The sequence below is a fragment of the Schistocerca cancellata genome, chromosome 3 (assembly GCF_023864275.1).
Source record: "Schistocerca cancellata isolate TAMUIC-IGC-003103 chromosome 3, iqSchCanc2.1, whole genome shotgun sequence".
In the NCBI taxonomy this organism is placed as follows: Eukaryota; Metazoa; Arthropoda; class Insecta; order Orthoptera; family Acrididae; genus Schistocerca; species Schistocerca cancellata.
In genome coordinates this window covers 936,733,145-936,758,271 of record NC_064628.1, presented here as the reverse complement: position 1 = coordinate 936,758,271, position 25,127 = coordinate 936,733,145, and the positions used below count along the sequence as shown (strand labels likewise).

Below are 25,127 nucleotides of genomic sequence, written 5' to 3'. Positions count from 1 at the left end.
GCACCCATAATTGTTTGCAAAACTCCGCTAGAAATTACATTTACGTACCAGCTTAGTGCCCGCGGCTTCACATACGTAGACTGTATGGGCTGCACAGATTTTTTTTAGTTTTTCTTTAATTGAATTTTTGTGGTGTTCACAAATTGCAACGCCTTCTAAACTCTTCATGCTAGTTAAAGGCCAAGAAACATGGTCTTTTCTGAATGTACTTCTTTAGCTGGAGTCCAAGGATTTTGTTAATCGTGCCTTGTTCTTGAGGAGATATTTCCACAGAAACCTTCATCCTATAAAACATATTTTTGTATATCTGACTGAGAAGTGAAATATCAGTTTTCATAGATTTAGCTCTAAACATTTTTTAATATAAGAAAATATCTTCTTAAAAATTATCATTACCTATTTCAGCCCCTTTGGGTTGAATTTCTAAAAACAGTGAAACATGTGCTTTTTCTTTCTAACAGGTTTTCACATATTTTGCTTTAAAAATGCTTTCATAAAACTTTTCATCCCCTATTTCACTCCTTTAGAGGGTTGAATTTCCAGAGGCACTGAAACTCATTTTTAAGCCAAGTCAAATACCAATTTTCATAGATGTAATTTTGATAGTTGTAGCCTCAAAACTGCCTTAATAGCAATACATTTTCAAAAAGCCTTTTGTCCCCTCACTTAACTCACATAGAGGTGAAATTTCCAAAAATGTTGAAACATGTATTTCTTTATTTCTGATCAAGAAACCAGACAGCAATTTTCGTAGGTAACGCTTCAAAATTGTCTTAATAGTGACATGTTCAGTTGAATTTCCAAAAATGCTGAAAGATATGTTTTATATTACTTACTGAGAAACCAAAGACTATTTTTTGTAGTTCTATAGTTGTAGTATCAAAACTGCCATAATAGTGACATATTTTCAAAAAGCCTTTCATCTCCTCCTAATTCACCCCCTGAGGAATGGAATTTCGAACAATCCCTTCTTAACCCTTACAGTTCCAACATATTTTTCATAATGTGTAGTACGGTGAGGAAGAGGGGTTACACTTTGTGCCCGAATAAAAATTTGTATAATTCAAATTTCTTTAATTTTTATTGACTTCATTTACAAAATATTGTATAAAGAGCTATTGCTGTATAAAAAAGGTCAGAAACTGTAAATTTCTTGTAGCACTCTCTAGAAAAACGCATTTAGTATTTTTCACTTTTTTTGTCATTTAAGTTTATTTAGTCTTGTTGTCTACGCGGTATCTTTTTTTGTTAGTAGCAAAAGTCATTATAGAGTTACTGAAGAACACTTCACTATAATTCAAATATATTACAGATATTTTAGGTTAAATACAGCAGTTTACATTACATGATTGCTGGGATCACTTTCTTTGGAACATACAAAAGTTTTATTGCTGTATTTACTGCATGTGTATCTCGTACAGGTGGTACAGATCAGTTTTGTTTCATTCACTTTAGTATACTTCACTGCTTTTGACTAGCTTTCATGACAACACAAATGACGTCTTTCCCTTCATCCTTCAGCTCCTTTTGCGACGAACTTCTCCTTGATATTTTCTCTGAGAATAGTTCCCATGACTGAAACCACACATTTCTGGAGTCCTCGAATATTCGTAGCCCTTTCTTCAGTGTATGGTCTTGTTTGCTGTAGTCCCAATTCTTGAAGAAAAACCCATTGCTTATTAAATTTTGCCTTATTCCATTCTGGGAATTTGAATAGAAACATTGTATAACAATTTAATGATGCTGTGTCCATAAGAGTATAGGAAATAGATAGTGGCCACCACCTTGTAGCCCTCTTATTTGAAAATTTCCTTACCATTTGATCGGTTGTGTCAATGCCGCCTTTCGTCTCATAATATAAATTTATGACTGTTTTCTTCTTAGTGTCAGTAGGTTGACTGATTGCAGCATCATAATTTTGAGTTGGCAGCAGCTGAAATTTTTTGCATTTTTCACAGGGGATATATGAAACAATTGTGATATTTCCAGTACTAGAATCACTGAAAGCAAATTTACTGGAATACAATTCTCTTCCTGAGATGTCTTCCAATTATTGAAGTACATGCTTCCTATTATCTTGTGATGTTCCCACAAGAATTAGCTTGAGATTCCTCCACAAATCTTCAGACAAGTAATATCTTCTGTGCTGACATTGCACCCTGAATTATGTATAGGACAGGGTGTATACGACCCGGGACAACCGGGAAATCCGGGAAAAACCCGGGAATTTTTTCATCCGGGAGAAAACCGGGAAAAACCCGGGAATTTTTCGGAATTCCGGGAATTTTTCATTGTTTTAGCTTTCAGTTAAATTTTTGTAATTTTGACTGCAGAAGTGATTCTCTAGCAAAGAATGTTATTGTATCCTGCTACTGGAGAATGATACTGCAGCAATAAAATATAAACGAGAGGGAAAAAAATAAAACTTTAGTGGCAAAGGAAATGTGCAATTTACAACAACAAACAACCGTGCACGCACAATCGTCTGCAAATAGCAAAAATATGTCAAAGGACGTAGGGCAAAGACTGTAATTCTTCGTAACAATAAACTGCTTGCCATGAGCATGACGTCACAACTGTTCACATTAGGTTCGTTTGACCAATTGCCAGCGATCTGTTGCGCATGCGCATTTGACTCGCGTATAAGCAGTACCTTCTCCCGCTACTTGAAGTTTGGCTGTTGGCTGTATCGGTAGTAGCAGCAAGCAGCCAGATGCAAACGAGAAATTTTTTTCTCGCGCGCGCTAGCTGCCAGATTCACGCTTGCACAGAGTTGTCTGAGTTGTAGTGGGGAGGGGGTTAACCTCCACATGACCCGTGTTTACGTAAAGTGAATTCGCTGCTTCTCTTCGTGTACTGCTCCCACGTCAAATGAAAACAATACGGATTTCTGTGGCTGGGAGCTATCAAGTGAATTAAAATACATTCACATAATTACGGAGGGCAAAAATATATTATTAATTTCAGTTTTCTGATTTTATTTCCAAGTTAGTAGCGGTCAAGCATTAATCGCCTTGCAGAACAGTGAAGTTATTTTTGCAAGTTTGCTAAAGAAATTTGGCTTTATTAATCTTTCCGCCGAGGCGATCATTTTACAGTATTGGCTACTTCCAACTGTTCGCTGAATTTCAAGTGCACGTTATCATCTTCTGCCATATATGGCATTATGCCATAATAAAGAACGAAAAATGAGGTCGTAGAGTACTGGTACTCCAAGAAAATTTACATCCCTAAAACCACACTGAAAAGCTTAATATCAGATGGAACCTACTTCATTGTGAATCTGGAAAAAGCCAATTTGCACATCAAGCCGAATTATGCATTTTAGTATGGTTTACGAAATTCCGATGCTCTTGGAGTATCCTCTGATGCACTGTTTCTTTTATGGTGTAATGTAAGCTCTCTTAGTGCTTTATACGCACGAACATACGGGCTTCCTACAACACTGCAGTTTCACACGCACAATTATGCCTGTTTTCTGGTGCTCTCTGGCAACTGGTAAATCGAACCTATTTCTAACAGTCTCCGAACAGTATTGCGAACGGTGGTTAGAAAAGCGTTACTTTCAAAGTAAATTTCTTTTTACGCAAGATGAATTATGTTACGTGTGAGAAAGTGGGATGGATATCTAAATCACAGAGCGTTCGAAACAGAACAGTTTGAGGACCAGCCACTTACAAGAATTTCGAGCCGAGACATTTATGTCATAATTTTAAATTTACTGGCACATTTGTGTGATGTGTCTTAAAGTATAACACACGCAAAAAAATATCAACATTACATGTGAAAGCTTAGCTTCTGTTGTAGCGTGTTAATCTTAGAGACTAACATTAAATGTGAAAGCTTAGCTTTTCTAGAAGATATACGGTGCGGCATACATTAATGTAAACCGTTAACTTTTCCTCATGCGTGTTCGCGCTGTGAGACCAGTGATCTTGCTATTGGCTGACTATAACACGTGTCCTATGTTCTGAATAGCCGCTGTCATCGGCTGACGAGATCTCGTGGCTTGAGATATGACTCGCTTACAAAAGGACATCGCAGTCTCGGTTTCAACGCTCCGGAAACTAACGCGCTGTGTTTGGTGCAATTCGAATTTATACTTTTGTAATATGAAAATATGCAGCGTATATGTTGATGCAAATCAAAGGTCTTTCCAAAATTTCTCTCCCTTTTTTTTTTTTTAATTAAAGGTCTGTCCAAAACCTTCTTTGCCCCGTCTTTTCTTTTTTTTCCGGGAAGTTCTATGCGATTGTGTAAAACGTTAACCATTCAAAGGATTCATAAGTTTTACAGTTCCGAGGGAAAATCTACGGAAAACCTACTGTCACTTAGCACATAAAAAGTGTATTTTCGCCCGGGAAAAACCATATTTTTTAAACGGGGTATCCGGGAGAAATCCGGGAATAATCCGGGAATTTTTTTTCCTTGTCCCTGTATACACCCTGATAGGAACAACCAGGCGTATCACTACAGCTGCAGCTGAATTTGATTGTTGTGGACTATCATTTTTCGTTCCTGCATACAGCTCTGTGCTGAGAACATATCAGGTTTTAGAGTCTGTGAGTATTCGTATAAGTATACCATACTTCCAAGTTTTTCCTGCCACAGAACAGTGACATGTCATCAATAACAGTGTGCATCCCAGTAGAATAATACCTTGGCAGTAAATCGTTCATTTTGTCAGGTACTTCTCATATTGCAGCAAACTTGTCACATTCCCTGTGCTTGTGCTCCTTTCATGTCTCTCTTCTCATAAAATCTTACAATTTTGGAAAGCTGACAGAATTTAATTCTACTCATAGTTGCAGTATAAAGAAACCTTCCTGAAGTGTTCGGCCACGAATCGGGAATACGTGACGTACTATCGCCCTCCTTCCCCATAATAATAAGTAACCCTATATATGCCATGAATTCAGATCTGTTTGCATTGAGTAAATTCTGTCTCGGTGTTTCTTCATTGGTATGATTTATTGTGATGTTAACAATTCCTGGGCAAAAAGTCTTCTCAAATGATTGACATATTGTTCCTACTTTATCTTAATTTCTTATGCTTTCTCACTCTTTCAATATGTTTTGTGCTACTTGTGGTATGAGGAGGTCTGAATAAAAAAACTTTTCCAGTGGTTGTAAAGTACTTCACTCTGACCTCACCAGGTGTGTCATCTTTCGCCACAGATGCCCAGAGTTTGTCTTCAGAATCTGTTAGTACACTGTCACTGCCCACATCCTTGCGCACAACACGTTCCTCTTCAGTTTAACTCACCTCTTCACCACTATCACCAGCTTCAATTTCAGAATCTGTAGACTCTTCTAAAATGTCTAATACTTCTCTCTCGGTAATAGAGCAGCGGTACCTTTTCAATCCCAGTTGTCTCTAACACTGGACAAAACGGCACTGAACAGGAAGGAACAAGAAACAATCAGAAACTAAAGAGAAATGAATCTTTGTTGTTACCTACATAGAGAAATTCAGCACCCATGGGTGTATACTGCCGAAATGTTTTAATTGATGGAATAAGACATTCATTGTCAATTCACATCTACTATTAACAGGGTTGGCCCAAGTTCTAGAAATCAGGGAATTTCAAACATGTCAGGGTAATATCAGGGAAATCTGGGGAAGAAAAAAAAACACTGAAAAAAAACCTCATTTTTGTCTCAGTAGGTGAAATCACTTGTTTGCTGAGATGTCATGTATCATCGCTGACTGGGGCAGCTGAGTACATGCACCACTTCTCTACTCCCTCATTCTTACTGCTTCTTCCCTTTCTACAACTCCCCTCAGCCTGAGTCAGTGCTGCCACCAGTTCGTGCTGCTAGCCTAGCAGCTGCCGATGAGAGGCAGGGAGGTGTGAGGAGTCATTTGTTTGGATATGATTCTCAGAGACTGTTGACACAGCAGTTGGAAATGGAGGTCGTGTGTGTGTGAGGTGGTCTGAGTGATTGTGTTAATTTTGTGTGCGCTCCCATTTTCTACCAAAGGCTGTGGCCAAAAATTTAGTTGTGTGAGTGTGATTGTCTTTCCTATGTGCCTTTCTGCAGCTCAGCAATCATCTTTACAATGAGTTGCTACCTATCCTCATTAACTCATTAATATTGATTCTCAGAGTATTTGCACTAGTTATCTGTTGCATGGATTGATCATCACAGTTTAGATTTGATTCAGTTTTCATTCCATAGACCCAAAAATGAGATCATTTTCATGGGTGTGGAACATGTCAGAAAGTATAACATAAAAAACCTAAAACATTTGAATATAATACTTACAACCCTCATCATTCGTCAGAAGATTGTCAAAATAGGTGAATTCATTACAGTAAACTGGAACTGCTAATATTTACAGAATTAATACAATTATTGGAACATTGTTATATACTTTCAATAAATTTGTCATACACAAAATATCTAATCTTGCCTGTTGTGACCAAGTGCTGTCAAAACTGAAATCTTAACAGATATTTTTACTTAAGCTGGTCTAACAGGCCCTGTTAAGATATTCATCTATAGAGTAGAAGGAGTTGCCAATCAGAAAATCTTTCAAACTCTGTTTAAACTATGCTTTATCAGAAACAAAGTTTTTAATGGTTGCTGGCAGTTTATTGAAAACATGTGTTCCTTAATACTGGACATTTTTTTGGACCAAGGCAAGTGATTCTAGGTCTTCATATAGATCGTTCTTCTGGTACTGATACTATGTATTGAGCTGTTGGTTGGAAATATAGATATATTACTTGCAACAAATTTCATTAAGGAAGAAATATACTGAGAAGCAATGCTTAGAATACAAAGTTCCTTGAACAGGTTTCTGCTTGATGTTCTCAAATTTACGCCACAAATGATTCTTGTTACAAGCTTTTGCATTGTGTGACAGAATAGAACGAAAGTAAGAAAAGTATGGAAGTTTCTGTTATATTTGTATTTCCTACATCTGACAACATTCTTACTGAAAATACAGACTTTTTTAGGTGCTTCAGCAATTCTGTGGTATGCTTTTCCTAACTGAATTTATTATCGAGTTGTAATCCCAGAAAATTAACGCTTTCAACTGTCAACATCTTCGACGTGCATGCCATACAGTCAGAGGCTTTTGACAGGTCACAGAAAATGCCAGTAGTCGCTAATTTATTATGTAATGAATTAAGTACATTTTCAGTGTAAGAGTAAACAGTTTTCTCTCTGTCAGAACCCTTAAGAAACCCAGACTGTGACTAGGGGCAATATATTATTTGCAGTCAGATGCTTAAAGGGATGCTTGAACACAACTTTTCCAAATATTTTTGAAAAAGTGAAATTAGTCAGTAGTTTGATGGTATCTCTTTATCCCCCTTCTTGTAGAGGGGCTTAACTTCAGCATATTTTAGCCAGTCTGGAAATGTTCCACTGATAAGAGATTGATCACACAAATATCAAACAATGGAAAATCCAGGATGGAATGTAACAATATTATGAAAGGAAAGTTGCTACTCACCATATATCGGAGATGCTGAGTTGCAGATAGGCACAAGAAGAAGACTGTCACAAATAAATAAAGCTTTTGGCCATTAAGCCCTTTGTCAACAATAGAAGCGCGCGTGCGCGCGCACGCGCACACACACAGAGTTTCGGGCAACTGAAACCACACTGCTGGTGTGTTTGTGTGTGTGTGAATGTGAAAGTCATTTTCAGCCTGCCCCTGAACATCTTTAGTTTCTGCCCTCCGTACCCCAAAAAAACTGCTGTTCTGTCACTTGTAACAACTGGTACTTTACCACTTGTGATAGTGCCCCCTTTAAGTTATTTGCTATTAGCCCAGACAGTTTTCCCTTCCCTTTCTGGTTGAGGTGAAGGCCATGCCTAGTATAGTCCCACCTACTGATGGAGTCAACAGGAGCCACAATGATATGAGACCCCGTAACTGATCCAAGCAGCCTTTCCACCTCTACATTAACTCTCCTAATAGAAGAGTTTAAATGAGGCTGTTCATGGTGCCTCATGACAGACACAAGCCAACACCAGTATGTCTCATTGCTGAAGCTGTCTTTACCAGGTCACTCTAAATTGAATAATTAGGGTTCCTGTCTATGTTGTTGCCTGCCCCTCCCACTATTGCCACAGTGTCTTTCTTTGTGTGAAGTCTATGCAAAGTGAACCTACATCCTCTACCACCTGACCCAGATTTGCACTAGGTTTAAAAAAACAACTTGTGACCTGGTAACCTGACCCTAGTTCATCCTGCAACAGTTGGCCATCACCACTACCATGTGAACTACCAAGCAACAAAAATTTCTTCTTCTCCTCCTTCACAAGTTATTCTGACTTCTTACTTTTCAAACACTTTTTTGAAAGTTTGTCGTGTCCTTTTTACTCCTGTGATTGCTTGTGGATCATCTGTTTCCAACTGTGACAACAGATCAAATCTATTTTCCACATTCATAATAGTACTGCCTGAGGAAGTCCTATTCCTACTTCTTCTATAACTTGTCACTTCCCACCTCTTTTTCCCCCTTCTCCCCCCTTCATCAGCATGGTGTCTATGATGTGTGAATAGCTGGTCACACGAGTAGACTTCCATTACAGGCCAAAACTGCAGGCCATTTCTGTGGGTATCTCCAACAGATCGGGTGTGCCGATCTGAAGCCGATCGTTTCCCACTAAAGTACAGGACCTGCCCATCGGATCTTGCCTCACAGATCTGCCTGCAGACTAGGTCTGTCTGTGTGTGGCATAAGGCGGTAGATTTTTGTGGTTTATCCATGGACCCAGGACTCCTCTGCAAACCAGAGACCATGGGCAATGGATTTTAGGAATTGTGACTGTCTCACTTCAAGTACATTGTGGCGTTTTATAGAGATTTTATTTGTTCTAGTACATTTTGGCACTTTGAAAGTAGTTTTTATATTAGAAAGTATGGGCGATAAGAAGAAGAAAATTGTGGCAGTCACAGGTAGTCTGTATGCTATGTACTCACATATTTTTTGAAAGATAAACCTAAAAATACCTGTAAAATAAGACATAATACAATGGGTAATACCAGACAATAACAAACATAGTAGAACCAACATTTTATTGGTGGTCACCTATAATGTTCATTCACACAACTCTTCCCTGCCTTATACACTTCTTTCAAGAGGCAAATTTTTTTCTGCGGTTGTTTCCGAAATCAGTGAGGGTATTTTAAATCCGAATTGCGACTCCAATGAAAAGCGTATTTGTGTCACCAAATGTGTTTTGTTTTATTGAAATAAAATAACATCAGTGATCTTAATGAAACACATATACCATCTGCCTTGCTTTCTCCATCTAAAAACAGTTCATTACAAAAAATGTGGATTTTAGTACTTACGATTTTTGCTCACACGTACAAATAAAGAAGTCCTTAAATTTTTTTGTCAATTTATGTCTTTACTTACCCTTGAGATCTCAAGATTTGTCAGGAAAAAATGATAAATCTTGTCTGGAAATCAGGGAATTTCACTTGGGGGAAACTCTTTCTGTAAGATTGGTTTATATTTCTGCAACTCTAGAGGGGAAGTTAACCCTAGCAGCCACATTGTAAGAATTCAAATGCCAGGTCTAGTGTAACATTGGTTATCAGTTAAAAATTAGCATGGAAGTACCTAACTATTAAATTTCTGGTTTTAGTAAAAAAAAAAAAAGCCAAAAGATATTCTAATTTATTCATAAAAATACAAAGTTCCCTGCTGGAGCTGTGTAAACTGTAAGTCCTGTAACAGACAACTTAGAAATAATGCCATTACCACTTGCATCAGTTGTAAGAAAATGCACGTTATGCATGCTAAATTGTAATGTATAATCTCAATCAGAAGCCCTTCTCCAAGGAAAATGATGATATTGTAAATGTATTTTAAATCTTGTTTGTAGCTTACTGTTTTGTCCCATATAATGTGTAGTATGTCTGTGTTTATGATTTGATGACATAAACAATTAACTTTAATAATATATTTACAGTAGGACTAACTATTCACCATAGACAAGAAACGCCATCACATTTACATGGAAACGCCTGTCCAGTTTGTAAACAGAGTAACTAAGCCTCACTAAACATATGCTAACTTGAAAAGCTGATTCAGATACACAAATTATTATTTGGCTCTTGTAAGAGAAATGTTCGTTAATTACAGTAATGAAATGAGCAGCTTACTCGTTGCTACTTCAAAATACATTCGTTTTGGTGAGCACAAGACGCAGTGATAACACCAAATTTAAGTGAAATACTGTTGGCTTCAGAACACACCTCAAGCATGTACATAGCCACTCGCACGTGGTGGAAATTTCTACAGCAATTATGCAGCAAGTTAGATATTGGCAGGATAATCAGGTTTGTCAGAAAACAAATCTCCGAGCAATGAAGCTTCGCTACAGCAAAATAAGGAATTGACGCACAAGGCGAGTGTGATCAAACACGTTTACATAAATCGCAGATGTAATTCTAATGAATTTAACACTTTCGAGATGCGAATAATGAAAAAAATGTAAGTATAATGTCCAGTCATATGCTATTAATAACGGGTATTTGTAAAATATGCCCACGCACGAATATAACCCAGTAATCAGACTAATTTAGTTACGCTCTTGATGTAGAACTTTCGAAACATAACCTCCACACTGTAAACACGCAGATATGCCTAGTGTGAAGTGTGGACCTTGCCCTATTGACAAACGGGTGGTGTTTCGGAAGTCGCTCACTAACGAGCCATCTAACGTGACGCGCTGAACTACGGAGAACCCCGCTGCATTTGTGTCAGCATCCATGAGAACATTTTCTTCGTATGATACGGAATACAGCTTAAGGATGCTGTTAAAAAGCACGGATTGCGCATCTTCAGTTAAGGTAAAACGAGTTAATAGAGATGTTTTTGCGCCAAATTGACTCTTGAATCAGTAGCGTTGATTGTTCTCGAAAGTGATGTACTCCCGCGGTGTTCATAAGTATCAGAGAAGGGGCGTAGGTGGTTAAGATCATACTTCACAGGATCATTTCTGTAGTATGTCTTCAACTCTCTCTAGTTCAATACTGGAGTAGACGCAACCACGATGATGAGTGGTAGCGCCTTCCCTGAGCGTGAGGCATGCAGAATGGGATTCGTAGGATCTCATCTGCAATCGATGATCGTTCACCATGCCTTACGGGGCATGGGAAGGGAATGGCGCTTTCCGAGTGGTTTTATTTTATTAATAACGAAGCACAGTTCTTAATATGTTATACTTCAAGTGATGATGGTCCGGTTTTGTGGGGATGTTACCTAAAGTAGGTGGTTGAAATCTTAAAAAGTATACTCGTCTACTCCAGGCAACACTGCGGAGCTGCGCTATACCTTCTTCTTCGTTAAGGTGAAGGGTTAAACGATTTCAGGTGGGTTATCTGAATAACGACCGCAGGAAAAAATATCGAGTTAGGTTATCACTATCCTTCATTAATATGAATAGCCAAGGGAGTAAGTGTTCTGATTATCCGAATATTTCTTTATTGATTCGTGGGGATATCAACAAATAATTTTTAAGCGAGGTTTGTTAATAGTGTATAGCAAATAATCCCCGTCGACTTTGTGGTTGTACTTGTTCAAAGTAATGCCCAGTGGACAAACTTAAACGTCTGCTATCACTTAAATGGCCGACCCCAAACAGAGATTTCTAAAACCAAGAACCCAAAATATAGACATACGCAGGATACCTAAGCATAATATAAAATGATAGGACGTGTGGTCGGGCTGTGGCCTCGATGAGGGGACCATCGCATTTGCCTGAAGTGATCTAGGAAATCTCAAAACAGGAAGCCGATGAATGTGCCTATGACGTTTTAGTTGATTGACAGTGATTTATTTATAACAGAACTCCTAAAGGCGACAGGTTTATTAAGGAAAAAAACTGATGGGTACTTCATATTCGTAAATTGTTAAATTTGGATGATATGCTTGTTTCGGCACACGTAATTTAGATACGATACCTGCAGGTCATATGACTGTTAAACTTCTCAGTTATTCATTACAGTGTATCTCGATCTTTTTCTACGTATAAAGCGCTGCTTGTTAATGCAACTAGGCTCACACTAAATAAGAATTTGCTTTGCATGCGTAGCAACAATAGCAAATACGGAAAAACCGACGAAATAAGGTTAAAGTGAACCCTGCACCCCTTTCTTCCTCCGTCCACTTGCTTTTTGTACAACGTATGAACATGATATGCGTCAAAACTCTCATCGGAGACTTACTCATTATCAAACATACATTTTCTGTACTTCATTGTTTTAGTTTTATGACAAAAAGTGTGTTACTGGCATGTAGCAGACTGTATTTAGGCCTAATTATGTCACGAATGTAAATATTAAATACGCCACACGTAAATCAGTTATCACAACCTTTATTTGCCGTTCACATTCGTTGGCTTCGCCAAATCACAGCTAATTAACTTTCAACTAAACCCAGTAAGCCTCGGGCTACTCTGCAGATTAGTCTTAACTTCCAGTCGTTATTATGTAAACAAACAGCGATGTACGTGTGTAATGTACCAGTTCTATTCTCCTATACATAATTTTAAGAATCCCTATTCAGTTGCATTTGTCATCACAGTGTAACTGGTATCAACATCAGATGCAGTTTAATGTGGTGTACCAGGCATCTGAAACAAATCCTGAAGTTTTCGACTCACTCACTAGTTTCAGATAGCATGCTTTAATGTAGTGGAATCATACTTTTTTTCCATATTTTTGTGAAGGAGATTGGAATAGTAAAGGGGGAAAAAAAGTCTTTCGCTTTACAGTGTATTACTGGGACCCGCTTCTTGAAAAGCTGTTGGCTTGATGTGGGCATCATACAAAGAGAGCGAGAAGACGGACTGTTTCACCGCTCCCCGCGGAGCAGCAAACTGTAGTTGAGAGAGAGAGAGAGAGAGAGAGAGAGAGAGATGCCATGTTTTGTGCTGCCATCTCTTGCCTCGTAGGGGAAGTAGGGAATAGGCAGCCAGCAACTCGCCGAGGCAAGAAGTGGTCCTTATTTATGAAACAGCTTTCGTTTGTAATCACACGTCTTAATATCACTATAAATTAGGATGTATTTTCCAAGACAATAACAATTAACTCTTGATTTTTGGTGAGATATGCCCGAAAATTGTATTTACTTGATGTGTTCTTGTTAAAAAAGGATGCGGTGGAAAGTCTTAAATATAGCAGAAGTGCCCGTGATGGTTACTCTTGTTTCCCTTCAAGACGAATAAATCTTTCGCCTTTTACTAAAGATTTCCGTGGAGGGGAACACTAAATGAGTCTATAACAAATTTTTTGTAGTGCTCGGCTTATGCTGAGCCACAAATTTAATTCAAACTTATTGCTTCCGTAACTAGCTTATCAGTTTGCAAGTTTTGCAAGGCAATGACAGTATCTCATAACAGTTGCATGATATTAATTGACAAGGAAACTCGTCACCACAGCCTCCTTAGACTTAGTGGTAGCATGGCCCAGTGGATAGCCTGTCAAAAACTGAACACAGATCAAGCATGAAAACAGGAAGAATGGGTACTGAACTGTGAAAAAAAGAAACTGAATGGTCCAAGCTCAAGATGTGCAGCATCGAATGGATTTCAGTAGTCACGGCATCGTGGTTGTGTGCTCACGTTGTTGGAGTTAAAATCACCCATTTGCCACCCTTACGAGCTCCCGCCCGGTCATTGATATGGCTGTTCGCTGTATTCAATTTTGTGTCTGCGTCGTGGTGTAATGTCCATTTGCAACAGCGATGTTTAACGAAGGGGTCGCGAGACGTTCATATCTCTAATTTAGTACCACTCTTGCGTTCAGTTTTTTAAGTTTTAACTCTCGAATTCCTTGTTGTAACATAGTTCACACCCGTTTATTTGTCGTTTTTATTTCTGTGAGAGGCCTATGCTGCATCTGGTCTGTTCTCATTATTCAGCACATTTACTTGCATGGTAATATATTATCACATGACTCATACTCCACAACCAGTGCATAGTTTGACAAAACAGACGGACAGTTCATCAATTTGTGGAAGAAAGCAAAAAAATTGGGCACGAAGGAGATTTGAACATGGATCATACGTTTTGCAGTCAAACACCATGACCATACACCACTATGTTGTGACTGTTGAAATCCGATCGATGTTGCATATTTTGAGCTTGGACAATTCACTATTTCTGTTTTGCTTCTTTTATCACAGTTCAGTACACGTCCTTCCCGTTTTCATGCTTGATCTGTGTTCAGTTTTCGACGGGCTATGTATTGGGCCACACAGCGACGTACCGTAGGGTGGCGAGCCAGGCCCCTGCCAAGGGCGCAAGTAAAGACGAGCACAATGGCAGATAAAAGGGAGAAAGATAGTTAAAGTATTAAGCGCCCTTTACATGTAGGCCAACACGAGCGAGCAACGCGCAGGGGGTTCGCCTGCACGCGCCATTACTGACGTGTTCCTGCGAATAAAGCATTTACACTATAGCAAACAGAAGATTTTGTTTTTTGACTTTAAGGGTATATGGAATGAGTTATTCGATGAAAAAATCGATTTTTGGGTAAATGCATTTTCGAATTTAGACTCTCTCGTTTAATACCATGTATAAAATATTTGGATGACGTGAATAGAACTATTTTAAATAATTTTTTAAAATAATTTCGACACAGGATGTTCCGCACCTTGTATATGAGACGCGAAATATACCTGATATAGACAGCCTTGCCAGAGATATAATTGAGCACAAGAGAGTTAGCTTTTCTGTTGGCTACACTGCTAGACAGTTGACAATAGATTCTGCACCATTTGTATTGCTTCCCTAGAGGTGGGCCAAACGGTTATTCTGGAGTAACCGTTATCACAGTTCCAGTTATTCTTTGATAACCGTTATCGTTACCCGTTATTAATAACTGCCAAGTTATTTTTCGCTAGCGAATACCGATAACTCCGACAGTTAAATAACGACATAGTTGGAATCCATCAGTTTAGTTATCAGTATAACTGCGAGTAGTGTGAAATTGCAGGAATGTCGTATGAATCGTGTCATAACCTTAGCTTATTAACTCCGGGTACATTTTAGTTGATGTTAGAACGATTATTAGTGTTTCATATTATATGTTTGTAGGTTATCGGTCGCTATTAGAAATATTATCTTCGCAGCTGCGACAGAAAGTACGCGGAACTTCGCCAAAGCACTGTTTAAGTAAAATGTTAACAACGTGCATTTTTAAGTATGAAGTAATATGTAAACTGAGTACTGTAGGTTAAATTCGAAGCTTAATTTCTTGTGCTGCCCACATAATAGAATAAAGTGTACAGCCTCATAATACAACACAAAATATACGTAATGTGACAGATTCGTTTACTCCTGTGCTGTAAAAGCTAGTCCTATTGGGGAAAGTGTGAGTACGCTAATCCAAGTTTTATGTCAGATTTGCAAACTGCTCGATTTCTCCAGCGACAGCATGTTTATAACATATGAAGACATGCAGATCGAAAAGGTTGACAGTGTTACATTTCTGGGACTACAACTCGATAATAAATTCAGTTGGGAAGGGCATACCACATTTTTTCATTCTGTTATTTCATAAGGGAGCATATTCTGTGGGAACTTATCAAATGTAGCAAAAGTTTTTCGCATGTAAAAGCGTGTAATAAAAATCGTTTGTGGTATCAATTCAAGAACATCATGTAGGAACCTGTTCAAGGAAATTTGTATTCCAACCACTGCTTCCTAATATATTTATTCCTTTATGAAATTTGTTACAAGTATTTCCAACCAATAGCTTAATACATAATATCAGTACTAGAGATGGGAACAGCAATCTACATAAAGACCTAAAATTACTTACCTTGGTCCAAAAGGGGTCCAATATTCAGGAACATGCATTTTCAATAAACTGCCAGCAAGTCAGCAATCATTAAAAACTTGGTTTCAGATAAGGCACGGTTTACAGTGTGTTTGAAAGACTATTTGATACAGAAGTGTCTGATTCCACCCGTCATCAATATGCCGGAAATGGCTATTTTAAGTGTGTCTATGACGTCACTACATACACATGGCAACAAACACCAAGATACACATAAATAATACAATAACATTTCCCACCAAAAATACAATCAAACCAATGGGACAACTGCGGGAAGTTGGGGGTTTTAGGGTGAGGACAAGCTAGTAAAAAAAACGCACCATGATCCCAAAACACAAAATGAAGAACAAAAAGAAAAAAAAAATTACAGCATTCTGCTACATCAACAAAAATCTGCAGGAATCAGACACTTCCCTTGAACAATATAGGTCAACTATAGGTGACCATACCAAAACACCAATACCCACAACTAAAAGTACGAAAATTGGAATCAGGCATTTCCCTTGACCTACATAGGTCAACCTCAGATGACGATACTAAAACATCAACACACACAACTATGAAAATGGGAATCGGTCATTTCCAGTGACCTATATAGGTCCACCACAGCTACTGATGCCAAAAAACCAACACCTACAACTGCGAAAAATAAAACCACAATCCCAAATGTCCACAAATCAATCATCCCTACATAAATTAAATCACATTCAATACATCATAAATACACAAAACATCACAGCTAGAAAAAAGAAAAAATTTAATTACCACCAGCAAATTCCGGCACTGCAACCTAGATCGACAGCCCCCCCCCACACACACACACACAAACCAACTCATAAACACCGTGCCGTAATGACATTCACACACCACAACACCTTTACGTCGAAGCAGACAGGTGGAATCAGACGCTTCCATCGACCCCTCCTTCTACTCTGTAGATGAATATCGTAACAGAGACTGATAGACCAGCTTAGGTAAAAATTCTGCTATATTTCAGTTTTGACAGCACTTGGTTGCAACAGTCAAGATCGGGTATTCTGTGTACGATAAATTTATTAAAAGTACGGAACTGTGTTTTATTCTGTCAGTGTACCAATTCTGTAAATATTAGCAGTTACTGTGATATATTCACATATTTTGACAATCTCCTGACAAATGATGAGGATAATAATTATTATATTCCACTGTATTATGTTATACTTTCTGACATGTTATTTGTCATTCGCGATGGCCAGCGGCTATTTCCGTAGCAGTACGAAAATGTTTGTTCGCTCCAGTTACTATCCTCTCTGGAAATATCACCTGGAACTACGATCTTTAACTGGAGTCACCGAGTCAGGAACGTCTAGACACACAGTTATTCCATTACCAGCTTCCAGGTTATCTGTGGTGGTAGCCCGATAACTACCAGAGAACTAGAACTACGAGCCAATAACGATAACTGCCAGAGGAGAATACCGGTCTCTGACAGTTATTTCCATAGTCGCTCGAATTCCTAAGTAACTTTCCTTCTACTACCCGTCCAAGCTAAATTAACACGTATGGCGGTGGCTTAAGGGAACGACCGTACTTGTTAATGCCTGTACTGCAGCTCCTATCAGCCACGGCTCGGACATTAACTTTATTTAATTGTTTATGCTAAAAGTAACGAAGGCCCACGAAATAGTACACAGTTCTTATCAACAGATGGCGCGCAGTCTCACAGTTATTCCCATGGTCTATAGAACGCCTTCCAATGCGCAGTACGATCTTCGGTCAACAGATGGCGCGAGGCACTGTTGACACTAAACAGTTATTGAAATAACTGCCAGAATCAGAGGAACGGTTATCGCAGTAACCGTTACTTCTCAGTAACCGGTTATTTCTATCAGTTACGTTATTTTTTGCCACCTCTACTTTGTGAGTACATCCATGTCATTGTTGTGAAAGTCGTATGTGGAGAAGTCATTGAGTTTTCTTTCCTTCAACATGCCAAGACCTAGTCTGAAGGTATTTAGAAAGCGTGTACATTGGCGCAAGAAAGTAAAGTGTACTAAAAATTAGTCTGATTCATCTTCATCAGTATCTGATGTCCCAGTAGCGACTAACCTCAACACTGGTAGTGATACATTGAGTGATGTTGCTGCCACTACACCGGAAAGTGCTTCAAGAAGCTAGCTGGAATTGAAGAAGAATACAAGAAACTAAATGCTGGGACTACAAAATATGAGGTAATTAACGTCTCTTTATCATCAGACGTTTTGGAGAACAACGTGTGCTGCAAACAATGTGGAAAATGTGGTGTTTCATTGAAAACAAACTTACATGTAGGACTTGCTCGTGAATTAGAGTTGATGTGCAGTTATTGCAAACACAGTGTTACTTTCTTCAAGTCCTCACATGTTACTGCAGATACAGGTAAACTATACGATATAAACATTAGACTGGTTTATGGATTACGGTGTATAGGAAAGGGCAGGGCTGCAGGTGCCATGTTGTGTGGTGTGATGAACCTCCCTCCTCCACCTTCAAAATTTAACAAACACATAATTGCAATAAGCTCTGCTGTAGAAGATGTGGCACAGGAAAACATGAAAGATGCTGTTGAGGAAGCAGTTGTTGAAAATAATAATAGCAGAGACTTGTCCATAGCTTTTGATGGAAGCTGGCAGAAGAGAGGCCACACATCTCTGAATGCTGTAGTAACAGCTACAAATGTGGACACTGGTAAGGTAGTTGATGTGGCAATACTTTCTAAGCATTGCAGATGCAAGGAGAAAATGAAAAATAAACATGAAGAGGAGTGGATGGCAAATTACTATGGGTCAAGTGGTGGTATGGAAGTTGCTGGTGTAAGAAGTATTTATCAATGCTCAGTAAAATGGTACAACGTTAGATACATAAATTATCTCGGAGATGGTGACTCAAAGGCTTTCAAAGAAATTGAGGAACTGAGACCCTATGGTAACGATGTGAAAATTTGCAAACTGGAGTGTGTTTTCCATGTTCTGAAAAGGGTGGGATCAAGACTTCGACGGCTCAAGGCTAGCATGAAAGGCAAGAAATTGAGCGATGGAAAAACTTTAGATGGGGAAAAATAGACTGACAGATGCTACAATAGATCATATTCAGAAGTGCTATGGTCTAGCAATAAGACAGAATACAGCAGATGCAGAATTAATGAGAAGAGCAGTCTGGGCTCTGTTTTTTCATACAGCTTCAAACAATGAGAATCCCCAACGTGGGCTATGCTCAAGAGGAGACGATAGTTGGTGCAAGTACAACAGAGGCAAGGTAACTAAGAAACAATACAATCACCTGCCATAATGGATGAAATAAAACCAATATTCCGAGACCTCGCAGATATTAGTCTACTAAAGAAATGTCTTCATGGCCGGACTCAAAATCCAAATGAGTGTGTGAACCATGTGATATGGAATAGACTACCTAAAACTGTGTTTGTGGGTATAAACACACTTCACTTTGGCGTTTATGATGCTGTTTCATCATTCAGTCAGGGCAATATAACAAAGTTCAAAGTTCTGCAGAAGTTGGGGCTCTGTGTAGAACTACGAACTGCTGCAGCTATGCTTTGTTTGGACAAGGAACGGCTCAGGTCTTCAGATAATGCCATAAAAGTATATTCAAAGTTGGCTAGACAGCATAGCAGAGTCATCAAGAGGAAGCTGTTGGACGATTCTGATGATACAAGCTATGGAGCAGGCTTTGAAGCTAATTTCCCTTAACTTTAGTTTTTTTGTGTATAAGGTACATTTTCTAAGGGCCTATTTATAGCAGAAAGATGAAATTTTCTGTAGTTGTTCCTTAAGACCTTCTAATATATGTGAATTAAAAGATATGTGGAATTATTTTGTATTAATGGAAGTAAATTTTAAAACACTTGTTAAAATGTGTAACTTTTTTTAACATTTACAAAAAATAAAATATCTGAAAAACTATACACTATGTTTTCAAAATTAATAATTCAGCATAAAAGCAGAACATATCTCTGCGTTCTGTGAAAAAATCAAGAGTATCGTCCAAATAACAAATGAGAAAATGTTCCTAACTTTTAGCTCAATTTGACATTGTAAGCATAGGGCGTTCCGTATACCCTTAAGACCTTGTCTGGGTAAAGTTGCTTAACCAAATTCGGTACAGCGTGATGGAGAAAAGAATCATACAATCTGGGATATTTCATACAGTGAACACACTGTTGGTCATGAAAGCAAAACTACGTAAGCACAGAAGAATGTGGTTGTCTAAATTTTTTGTACATGCTTGAAAGATGTGATAGTTTGGCTCAGATTAGTGTTTTACAGCTGCAACCATCGCCAGCTTTATTCCAAAACTTAGCTTGGTTGTCGATGGACTATTTTCACCTTCTTCTAGCTGCAATTGAAAAGGAGATTTCAAAGCAAGACACAAATCATCGACGATACCTATCAGCAGAAGAGAGGCTAGCACTAACGCTGCGGTTCTTTACAAAGGAAAATCCAGGAGAATTGCCCCAATTTAATCCTCGTGTCACTGAAGAGACGAATGAAATAATTGGTAGTGTCAGTGGTGTTGAGAAACTGCTGAAATTGAACAAAGCTCCAGGGTTCGGTGGAATCCCTGTCATATTCTAAACTGAATTAGCGACTGAGTTAGCCCCTGTAATCTCTCGTATGTTCTTCGAACAAACAACTGTGCCTATTTCTTGGAAAAAGCGAAGGTCACACCAGTCTACAAGAAGGGTAGTGGAAGTGATCCATAAAACTTCCGTCCAGTATCCTTGACATCGATTTGTTGTAGAATCTTTGAGCATATTCTGAGCGCAAACATAATTAGGTATCTTGAATGGAATGACCTCCTCAAGGCCAACCAGCATGGATTTCGAAATCATTGATCATTTCAAACCCAATTCGCATTTTTCTCACATGACACACTGAAAGCTTTAAATAAAGCCAGTAAGGTAGATGCATTGTTTCTTGATCTCCAAAAAAGCATTTGATTCAGTACTGCATGTACACTTATTGTGAGAAGTACTGACGGGTATATTTGCGTCTTGTAGAGCTACCCGTACTTAATAAATATTCAAACACGCACCGAGAATATACTTAAATGGTTTATTACTTGGTATTACAGAAAAAGAAGTACAGTTGCTATTGGTAACTTGTAAACAACAGAAAAAAGTAACCAAGGAACAGAATAAACATAATAACAAAAGTTAAACTCCAAGGAGTAGGCAACAACACTATTTACCGCACCAAGCGGCGGATTCAAACTTGGCGGTTCACGTCATTCATTTGTTGCCTTGCAGTCACTGAACCCGCGACACAACTGTATCTATGGATGGCGCGAACGGAACTAACGTGTGCGGACACAGCAATCGACACGAGAAGCGGTCGCTACAGGGGCCCCCTTGGTGAAAGCGGAGCGTGGTGCGTCTTCTCTTAACCTGGCTGGCAAGTGGACATGTCGTCCGGATTGAGTGGAGCGTGTACGTTCTGCATCGACCTGTTGTGGCGGCGGTGCTGGAAGTCGATTTGTTGCATCTGTCAGGCATCGAGCTCTTGACCATAAGGTGGGTGACGCCTCCTTGAAAATGTAAGCCGGCTCCACTCTGCTAAAAGACTCAGCGGCCTGTTTGCCATTTAATATGATGACCATCGTGTGTGGGGATCCAGTATACAGTGGCTGCAGTGGTGGCTTGACGCAGTCTGTAAGTAACATAACGTGCAAAGAGCTTTCGAGGTTGTTATGCACAAAAGTTGTTGGAGAACCATGCCTGGAGGCCTTTGTGGGTTTGATTTGGCTTACATGTTACCATAACTTCCAAAGGAACTCTGGTTGGTCGTCCGTTTCTGGCAGTAGGCCTGTGTCGACAAACTCCCCTGGTAGGCACAGTGTCTCGCCATAAACCAATTCAGCTGCTGAGGACTCTGGTTTGTATGTGGCTGGTAGACCCAGTAGGACTATGGGTAGTTCAGACGTCCAAGATGTCCCATGGAACATTAGTGCAGCCTTCAGCGTTTGATGCCAACGTTCAAGCATGCCATTGCCTGCCAGATGGTAACTGGTCGTTTTGTGATGGACGTAGCCACAGAACTTTGTCAACTGTGTGAACAAATCTGACTCTGTCGGTGGTGATATGGAGCGGACAGCCGAATCTCGCCAGCCAGGTTGATGTGAAAGTGGTGGCTAGTGTTTCAGCGGAGATGCTGTCCGTAGGTACAGCTTCAGGCCATCGCATATATCTGTCAGTCATTGTGAATATGTATCGCTGGTCATCCAATGTAGGAAGTGACCCTACTACATCAAGATGATTATGGGCGAAGCGTGAAGTGTCTGGTAACTCTCCTATTGGAGGATGAATGTGACGAGTGATTTTGCAAAGTTGGCAATGCTGGAAAGTTCTCGTCCATTCGCGACAGTCTCTTTCCAACACTGGTCTGTGTAATGCAACGGGAACAAAAGGGCGTGATCTGCCATGTGACACTTCACAGTAGAAATTCATGTTCTCGCCAGGAATGTCGACTTGCTGTAACTTGAGTGCTGCAGTGTCGTCGTTAAATATGGTGTGTACCTCGGAATCTTGTTGTTGCGCCCTGGCAAGCGCCATAATGTCCACAGACTGTGAGACACTGGCCACTCTAGAGAGGCAGTCCGTAATTCATTGGTGATGACTTATATATGGTGGATGTCCTTACTAAACTGGCTAATAAATTCCAAATGGCTGTACTGCTGTGGAGAGCAAGTGTTGCTGTTTTTCTTGAAGGCATATGTTAAAGGCTTGTGCCTCAACTTGTGGTCAAAAGTACTTGATTGCTTGATATATGGGTGAAAGTTCCTGATCATATGTGCTCTGTGCACATGACAGCTTGTGCGAGAAATAAGGCAGTGGCTGCCAGACATCTTCCACCCATTCTTGGAGGGCTGCACCAATGGCTAACTGACTGGCATCCACCACTAATGCCAGTGGAGCTTCGAGCTTGGGGTGCGCCAGCAGTGCTGCTTGTGCTAGGCTCTTTTTGGTTACTTCGAAAGCCGCATTCATCTCCTCGGCCCACTGCACAGGAGAACTGATCATAACCTTGGGACCAGCCAGTGCTGTGTTCAACGGCGCCTGTTGTGCGTTAATGCGTGGTAAATGACGGCGGTAAAAATTGAGCATTCGTAAGTATCTGCGTACCTCTTTTATTGTAGGTGGCTTCAGTAACTGCAATATGGCTTCAACCTTCTCGGTGAGTAGTACTGAGCCCGATGAAGATATTCGATGACCCAGGAAATCGACTTGATGTTGGCCAAACACACATTTAACTGTGTTTAACACCACGCCGTATTTCTCAGAATGCACAAAAACTTCTCTCAGGTGCTGGCGATGTTGCTCCTTGGACGATGAATACGTTAACACATCGCCCAGAAAAGTTCAACCCACGCAAGACAGAATCAATGAACCTCTGCCAGGTTTGAGCAGCATTACGCAGGCCGAAGGTCATAAACCTGCTTTCATACAACCCAAATGGTGTAATAATAGCGGTATTTGGAATGTCTTCTGTTGTCACAGAATCTGGGTATACGCTTTTGTGCAGTCTATAACACTGAATACAGTGGCTCCATGCAGTGCGTGGCTGTAGTCTTTTAGTAGTGGCACTGGGCAGCGATCAGGCACGGTCCATGAGTTGAGCGTTCTGTAGTCGCCACACGGGCGCCAGGCTCCTCCCTTTTTGGGTATTAAACGCAGTGCGGCTGACTATGGACTACTTGAGGGTCGGATGATACCTTCTCGTAACATCGCGTCGAATTCTGTTCTAGCAATGGCGAGATGTCCTGGAGCCAATCGCCTCGGCCGGCAAGACACAGACTCTTATAGCTCCAATGATAATTCTTAAAATAATAATGGTTCAAATAAATGTTCTTAGTTGAATACAGTATGATAGTACTATTATTGGTGCAATATTTTGTCATGTTATTAATGTTAAGCAGTTATTTTTTTATGTGGTAGACCACGTTAAGGTCGGGAACTCATGCAGCAGCTAGCGATACTCCACGTCTGCAACCTGTATAAGTTTGATGTTGTGTGTTCTGGCAACACGATGGTACCCCAGTGGTTGTAAGTCCGGTAACATTGTTTATTAGGCGGAAATTCGCTACATCCGGTAGGAGCTGATAGTGAGCTAATAAATCAGCACCGATCTTTGCTTCGGCCACGTCTGCTACAGTAAAGTTCCGTGATGCTACTCCAGGTGGGTGTAAAATGAATGTGTGCAACGGAAAATAATAAACGCCAAAATGAAGATTTGGCCCTGTCTGATTACCCCCCTGAAGCAAATCTTAGGATCTCTTAATTGTACAAATTACAATCTAACCATAAATGAATGAGGAAGGCAACTAATCTTACTAAATAATAAACGTTGTTCCTACTTATGTATTCATTGTAGACTTTTTTTAAAACCTTTATATTACACAGTTTACATATCCTAAGTAAAATTACTAATCAATTGCCCAACTCAGCCCCTTATGAGTGCACTGTCTTAACATCAATAACACGAAATGACTGACATCATCATGTGCCTAACAGTAGAAGACACTACTTTCAAAGATGATCTACAGGTGGTATGGAACCTCAGTGGCAATAAATTAACGTGATCACAGCTGTTTAGCTTTTATATCCCTAATAAACTGAAGCAATCTGCGATATCACCGTATGTACTGCATCTGGTGCGTCGAAGTGATGGTTCTCGTACTCGTCTGTGACGATGGAAGAACTCCAGCCACAAACAAACTCTTTCAAACACTAGGACGGCAGAAGGCGGGCTCTGACTAATATTCTCCAATAATGTCTTCTCCTCTCTGTGTTCTACAGACCAGAAACGCGAACTCCCAGCCACAAGGACGGAGTTCAGATAACCTTTCAACGTAAGTATGGGCAGAGGAAGCGATCTCAATTATTGAACGCTGTGTACTCAACGACGACTTCCAACCGAGAAGTGAAGTCCAGAATCGTATTGTTTCGCATCAGTACAGTGCCTAACTGTTCAAACTATAAACTCTCCGCTGGCCAGTGTGGCCGAGCGGTACTAGGCGCTTCAGTCTAGGGGACTGATGACCTCAGATGTTAAATTCCATAGTGCTCAGAGCCATTTTATAAATTCTCCTGAGAGTAAGGACAGCAAATCTGTCTCTATCAACAAAGCTGATATTGAACACCCATCACACATGGGCGCTCACAACGGAAGACCACGTCTCTCCAGCGCTGGCTTCCCAGCAAGGCTTGACTCACCCACCATTGTAATTCCGTAAACGAATCATACTCCCGAAACCACAGAATATT

The 25,127-nt window shown here is 39.7% G+C and overlaps 2 non-coding genes across 2 annotated transcripts; both read left to right on the top strand.

Annotated features, from left to right (window-relative positions):
* Positions 1-10,958: 10,958 nt before the first annotated feature.
* On the top strand, positions 10,959-11,166 carry LOC126178493 (small nucleolar RNA U3). The gene has a single exon (XR_007536385.1). It is a non-coding gene; the product is annotated as a small nucleolar RNA U3 (small nucleolar RNA).
* A 2,017-nt stretch (positions 11,167-13,183) lies between these two features.
* On the top strand, positions 13,184-13,302 carry LOC126178586 (U5 spliceosomal RNA). The gene has a single exon (XR_007536471.1). It is a non-coding gene; the product is annotated as a U5 spliceosomal RNA (small nuclear RNA).
* Positions 13,303-25,127: the final 11,825 nt, after the last annotated feature.